The sequence below is a fragment of the Pomacea canaliculata genome, linkage group LG1 (assembly GCF_003073045.1).
Source record: "Pomacea canaliculata isolate SZHN2017 linkage group LG1, ASM307304v1, whole genome shotgun sequence".
NCBI classification, from domain to species: Eukaryota; Metazoa; Mollusca; class Gastropoda; order Architaenioglossa; family Ampullariidae; genus Pomacea; species Pomacea canaliculata.
The window spans coordinates 45159885-45167416 of NC_037590.1; positions in this window are offsets into that span (position 1 = coordinate 45159885).

The following is a 7532-nucleotide window of genomic DNA, read 5'->3' on the forward strand; positions in this document are numbered from 1 at the left end:
AACTGTTGTCCCACGTGTCACTCGTTGAAGACTACAGTTCAATAAGAACAACATTTATTGAAATGTAAGTGGAGCATACTTTCCCCTGTTTATAAAAAAAAGACAACAGCTTCACTCAGATAAAATCTGGATGATGGCCGCCAAACCTGAGTGACTGAGAGTGCTGTCCCTTTGACGCTCTCCTAGCCTGGAGGTACGAAATAATCAGCTGCACTCTGCTACGCCAGCAGAAAGCATTCTAAGTTTGAAAGAACACAGAAAACAAACCATGTCAGGCACTCTTCCAACGACCTGTGAAGTATACCTGAAAAAGGCCCCCCGTCCTTTCATCCGCCCACCGGCGCGAACTCCGACAGAAGGAGGAGAAAAGAGTAGATTGCACTTTTTGTGACAGACTGGGCGGGGGACAGGGTGCAAGGAATGTGAAAGTGGAGTCTGTGGTGGGGTGGATGGCAGGAGGAGAAAGGCGGTGGTGAATGCATTCCAGGACGCGACCCTCGGGTTGCTGGTGGAGAAGGGCAAGGGTCGCTGACGTGAATCTGACGTGAACCTCACGTTCCTGGCACGAGCCGACGCCCTCAACTCCTCAACTCTGTCGGCGAGGCTTTGACGATTTGGTGAATGAAAAAAGCTGAGGAACCCGAGAAGACAGCGTCTGCTGCATTGCGCCGGTAGTGACTCACCTGCTTGCTGTCAGGCACCTGAATACATCATTGTTATCAACTGAATACATCATTGTTATCTACTGTCGTGCTCCTGAATACATCGTTGTTATCACCTGAATACATCATTGTTATCTACTGTCGTGCACCTGAATACATCGTTGTTATCACCTGAATACATCATTGTTATCACCTGAATACATCGCTGTTATCTACTGTCGTGCACCTGAATACATCGTTGTTATCACCTGAATACATCGTTGTTATCTACTGTCAAGCACCTGAATACATCATTGTTATCACCTGAATACATCGCTGTTATCTACAGTCGTGCACCTGAATACATCATTGTTATCACCTGAATACATCGCTGTTATCACCTGAATACATCATTGTTATCATGAATACATCGCTGTTATCAACTGAATACATCGCTGTTATCTACAGTCGTGCACCTGAATACATCATATTTCAAGTTGGCAATGGTGTCAGGATGTTCCAACTATGCAATCGTTTTTGACACTTTGCATAATATGCAAATTACAATGTTGACAAATTATGTGATAACTTGGGACAAGTAAACAAATCAAAGCAAACATGTGAAGCTCGTGATAGTTGTTATCACTGTCATACGAATTCCCGAATTGTCACCTGTGACACGTTAGTCCTGTGACATGCTCATGCTAACGAACTACAAACAGCGATAGCTTATTTTTTGCACTTAAAAAAATATATATGTATATATATATATCACAGTTACTTCCCTTGGAACACTCTCCAGGCGGACCCGTTGGTCTGTCGGTCTAGTAAACAGGAAAATGAATGATAAATGTATTCCAAGCGGCGCTTTGAGGCTGACGAGGCTGTAGCTGCAAGGTACGAGGCTCATGATAACATCTAAATATTTTAATGGCAATGCCTCACACAAAGTCAAGAAGTCCGCGTGCATAATGTCATTTCAGGGCAAAGAGCAGTTTCCGGATGTGCCCTGGGCGAGATGGCGAGGTCTCTCCTTCCATCCTTCTTTGTGCTATCCATACACACCCTTGAGAGAGAGAGTGTGTGAGTGAGAGACATAAAGACAGAAGGCAAATGTCCACAGGAGTGATGTGATGTGATGTGATGTGATGAACTGGTGAACTGTAACCTCACGTGCCGTCCTGTGGTTCATACACCTCGTCTCCCTCTCCTTGCTTCACCGGAGTCACGTGACTTGGGTCACAGTCCACCCTAACGGTGCCCACCTCACCCACACAATCTGACATGGCCGAGCCCTTGCTATCTATGGGGATGGCCACAGGCAAGGAATATACATACTGGCATACTGCCTGTTGCTATGGACAACGTCTTGAGATGTATATTCTGCTGAACCAGCATCTTACCAACTCACCTGCTTGCTCCGTGAGGCGGATGGGAGGAAGGATCTCACTCTTCACTCACAGCGAACTGTTTCGCCTATTTTACAGAGTCAAGGCCGAGGCTACAGGAAATGAAATCACAGCAATAAAAATGAAATGAAGGCCTAAGAGGATATTTAATGGAAGGAAAGGGGTAAGAGGAAAGGTTAAAAAAAAAAAGAAAGAAAAATTCAACTTCATTAAAATGAAGATGCTCATTCGCCAGTAAGCAAAAGTCTCTGACAAGGGCAGCTTTGTCCTGTGTATGCAACATGCCTATATCCTCCCTGTCAGGTGTGTACCATGTCCATAACATACCTGTCATTCGTGCAGCATGCCTAAAAACATACCCACCATTGCCACCCTCAAACACAACCACCTCGTGATGATAGGTTACACAAGCTCACCGTCATCAGCCAGCCACCCGGCAGTCCCACCCGTCCTCCCTCTCACACGCACTGCACCTTCCCGTCTTCGAGCAACTAATGAAGCTCCAGTACTGAAGCTCAAATCGCGAAGTTCAAAATAAAACTCAAATAATAAAGCTCGAACAGCAAAGTTCAAACACACTCACGGGACAGGCGGTAACGGGGTATGTAACGGGATGTCTGGGGCCTTCTAGTGAGGATGGCATCCTGCACCACACTGTACCCGAGGCTCTCATGGCTATCAATCCAGTGGACACCGGAAATAAGCAGCGTCCCCACCTCCCCCAACTCCACCTGAGTCGTCTTTTACTTATCTTTTTTTTCTTCTTTGCAAGGTGAGTTGGCCGAGAGGCAAGGTCGGTGATCCCGTTGTTAGTCGTCTGTGTGTGAAGGCGGGTACAGGGCGGGTGAAGTGTCGCCTCACATAGTACCCGGGAGGTACTTGTCAGGTGCTATAGTTACTGCTTTCAATGCCGGTGAAACATTCCCACGGCCTCAAGGTGTCCATCGAATTTATTTTTTTCTTCTTTTTGTCCGCGTATCCCTACTCCTGCAACCCGAGCAAAGAAGCGTAACTAAATCGTATGTTCATTTTTCTACCCCGGGTGGCATCCGTTTCCCCCAGCGATTAGGACGAAATGAAGTAGCAGTTGGTGGGTGCGAAGCTGATTTCGTGAAGGTATTTGCCACCCAAGGGGTGGGAGAAGCTACCCCTAAAACACTGCTCCATGTCGTCTGCTCTGTTATCCGTGAAATCGCTGAGTCTGCATATACATCCATTGGTGGGTGTCGGGGAGGGAAGACAGGACGGTGAAGAAAGAAAAAAGAATGTGTGAAAGATGTTTGCATTTTCTCTCATTTGTTGCAATACTTCAGTTTGGGATTGCTTATAGAATATTTTTCCAAACCCTTAAGCCTTTCTATCTGTACACAAACACACGCACACACGTGTAAACAGGCGCGTGCGTCTTTATCCGTTTTTGATGTTTGCTGTTGAGAGTTACCGTTCTTGTGTCCCTGCAGCAACAGCGCCATGTCCTCAATGAGACTCCACAGGACTTCCGGTCGACATCCCATAATCCTGGTGTTTTGTGGATTGTCATACACCGCGGTCAGGCTGACTTCATCATCGACAACAAACAGAGAGAGGGAGACATCACGTGGTCTGCTCTCTCCAGGCGGATCCTGTCTAATGATGTGGTGACAAAAACACTTCTTTAAGGCCTACTAGAGTGCAAAATTGTTATCACGTGACTAGAGATTCAGTCATTACAGATACTGAAATTTGATCGACTAAATCATTATCTGCTCGCAAGACTCCAATCACCAACTTTCTCGTCTGTTTACTGAAATAAAAGATGAAAACAATGTCGTATCGCCAGCCGGTGAAGAAGTGGACATCAACACGACAGTTGAAGTCAGGGCGGGTAGGTACACTGAGCCACTCTAGTTAACGAGCAAGGACTTCTTCCTTTGCAGTGCTGTTCATCAAACTTTAATAACCAAGTCCTTGGGATAGATAATTGTCATCATTGTATTGTCACTACTGCCATCAAGACCTCGAATCCATACATTTTTTTTATGATTTCGTTTACAATGATAGTCACCCGTACCGTAATTCATTTTTCACAAATTTCTTATCTTTAAAACTGTTTTTAAACGATGACAACAACAACAATAACAAAAGAGTTGAGTGTCAATGGACGTCTGCTGTCCTACATGTGGCGACTGTCCACTTGACCACCAGACAGCAAGCAGGCAATCAACGACTCGGGTTCCTACAGGTGAACACGTCCTTCTCATCCAGGTGCAAACACGGTGGCTCCAGCAGCACGAGGCCCTCCAGACAACCAAACACACGGGGGGTGTAGATTGCCCCATCCATCCAGCTCCTGGCTAAACAACATCATCAAAAAATCGTCTCGCACACGTCCTGGCCAGTATTCCAATTTTTTGAATCCCTTCCGAACTGATCTCCATGTTTGCACACGACCCTGACGTCTGTTTGGCAGGTTAGGAGGTGGGCGGAGGGCAACGAGGAGGAGACACAGAGTCAAACAGACAGAAAAAAGACAAATATATGGAATGGCCATAGAGAGTAAAGACAAACCATTACCAATACATTAATACCAAACAACTTGCAACATATAAAACCACGCAACACGGTTTCTTCAAGAACTGTGTTGATCCTCATTATTATAACAGAACTGGGATATAAATATTTTATGTGCCTTTATGGTATGTGTTGATGTTTTGTATAAAGTTATAGTCTAATGTTAGTCAGGAAACACAAATTTCATAAAAAGGATTCATAACAATGTCCTGTATTATTATGGAGAGTGTATAGCTGAGTTGTTAGAGCGCTGGCATCGGAACGGAGAGGTGCACCGGTTCGATACCCATGTGGCGCAGGTCAGGTCTCCCTGTCGACACAGCCGGTGTGAAGTCAGTTGTACCCCCGTCTCGTAAAGCTAACCGCAATGAAAGTGAGATTCTAACACTTCATATCCACCTGAAAATTGGCGATCCACTACCTTTACTGTAATGAAGCAAGGTATGATAATCGTGTGTTTTATAGCGATGTGCAAATCATTTCATTTTTTTTATAAAAAAGTGATGCTTTCTATTGTTTATTTATCCTACCTTTCGCTGCATCATTAGACCATCATTAGACCTGACCATGGCTGCTGTATACATGCTACCCTCGTGCTAACGATGCACATTAAGAAAGCGCCAAGAAAATAAAAGCCCTCGTCAGCAGGACAGGTGAGAAGTTACGGCCCATGAATCTCCACGACCTCATCAGGGTCTGCAACAACAACGCCCGCGACAACAAACGACAAACTTTCAGACAGAAACACAATCCAAACCCTATAACAACAACAATGTAACGAGTGAAATAATGTTTACGGTATTCAGTGTTTACATCGTTCACTCCACAGTTCAAACCTCCGGCAGGTTCATTAACGGCAGTGGTTGCTATTAGCAACTCAGTCGTCTGCACACGTCACGCAATGTGATTTTTCTCAGCGGCCTGTCAGCCGCCATTCTTTACCTGAGTACAGGTGAGCTCGCTGATAGCTGTGCACGCGGATCATGACTCATCTTCGCATAACTGCACAAAGTGTGTGTTCGGGGTGGGGTAGGGAGGGGACAAGTCCAGGGGTGGCCGAGGGAGGAGAAGCCAAGTGAATAGCTGCCGGGAATTTCACTGGCGAGGACACAGACGACGTGGCGCGGCGTTGTTGACCTTTGGGTTCACTGCACAGAGACCTTCGTGCATTCATATGCAATTCTCGCACACAAGCGCAGATACATATCTAAACACGAGCAGAAACACTCGCAGATGTATGCATCGTCAGCTCCCTTTCATCTGAGGCACACGTGAGCCTGTAAGCATTTTTACATATGTACATACACAAGCTGGGGAAAAATTCAAACTACCTCGAGGAGAAAATTAACCCGCGGGCATGAGACCTGATACCTCCACTCCCACACGTGATCAAAATATCACAATGATGATTTCATAGATGCTTGCAAGAATGAATAGATAACATTCTCTACTACTTAGCATATCTTATATTTATGTATACGGTTGTTTTTTTTAAATTTTTGTAGCATGTGTATATATTTGTGACCTGTCGAGGCCTGGTTGCCAGCTACCAACTCAAGTGATTAAAAATGATTCACAGAAAAACTCACTTGACAGATTTGTGCTCCAGACCCTCCCCTACTCCACAACAACCACTACATACATCCCCAAACCATCGCTTGTTGTAGTTTGAAAGTGGAGAGACTCGGCTAATGAAAGGTCGCCGCCTCGGTGCACTAAGCTGATGGTGCTGAAGGGGATGGACTCAATGGAGGAACAGGTGTGTGTCAATAGACTGAGGTCTGATCACGCCTCACACCTCTCCTTCACTCACCTGTCAGTTGGTGTCACGGATGAGACTCCAGGACTCAGTTTTCTCACGCCCTGATTCCCTTTAATCGTCTCGGGTAGGCATTTAAAGTGCCAGCGACACTGGATGTCATTTTAACCACAAAAATGCTTCGATCATCTGCACCGAGTGGTCACATGCCTCACAGTTCTTGTTGTCTATGTATTCGTGCGCGCGCATGATAGCTAGCGACAGAGAGAGAGAGAGCGAGCATGTTTTCTGGTCGGGTGGATGGTTGATTCAGTTGAGTTCATTGTTAAAATAACTTGTGGTGGCTTTCACGTCTCTTCTCGCGTGTGAACTGGGTTACCTGCTCTTCATCCAGGCGGTTGGGGAGGAAATCAGAGACTAGTTCCCTTTGTCGGGACAACAATCCACGGGACCGCCAACGGAATGGAAGAAAGGTGGATTTAACGGGGTGGGAGCTGACTCATTCACCTGGCATTCAGGACACTGTCGCGTCGGTCCGCCATGTCATCCAGTTAATAATGCAGGTGGACACCAACCTCTCCCTCACCCACAGAACTGCTGAGGCCAGCAAATCAAAAACGAAAACCTTAGCGAAAATATATTCTTCGAAATATCTCAGGTTTTGTACTTGGTCAGGTACAGACATCGGACACACTCTGTGTCAGCAGGCGGCGGTTGATGTTAATCTCGGATGTTGAGTCGGAGCAGGGTCCACTCCATCGTTGGAGGCTGCTTTTGCTGTTTGTGTTCATTATTGTTATTATGAAGGTGTCGGCGTATGTCTTTGATGCCGAGTCAGCGATGATAACAGTCCACCCCTGTAAACAAGTGTCAGCAACAATCATAGCGACTAGTCCAGCCCCGCAAACAAGTGTCCTGTCCAACCAGAAATTAATTGTACTGGACACGAGAGTCCAGTTCAGGACACACGATCTTCCAACATCTTGGTGACAAACGACTTCATGCTGCTCCCTCCACTGCACTGCCAGTACACCTAGTTGTCAATGACAACAGCATTCTAGACTTTGCTGGCCATTGAATAATTCACTAGCATACATAATGAGTTTCAAAACATTGCCTACTGCGCTAAAATATCCTCTGGTTAAAAAAAAGTTAAGAAAGACGACTGTCACA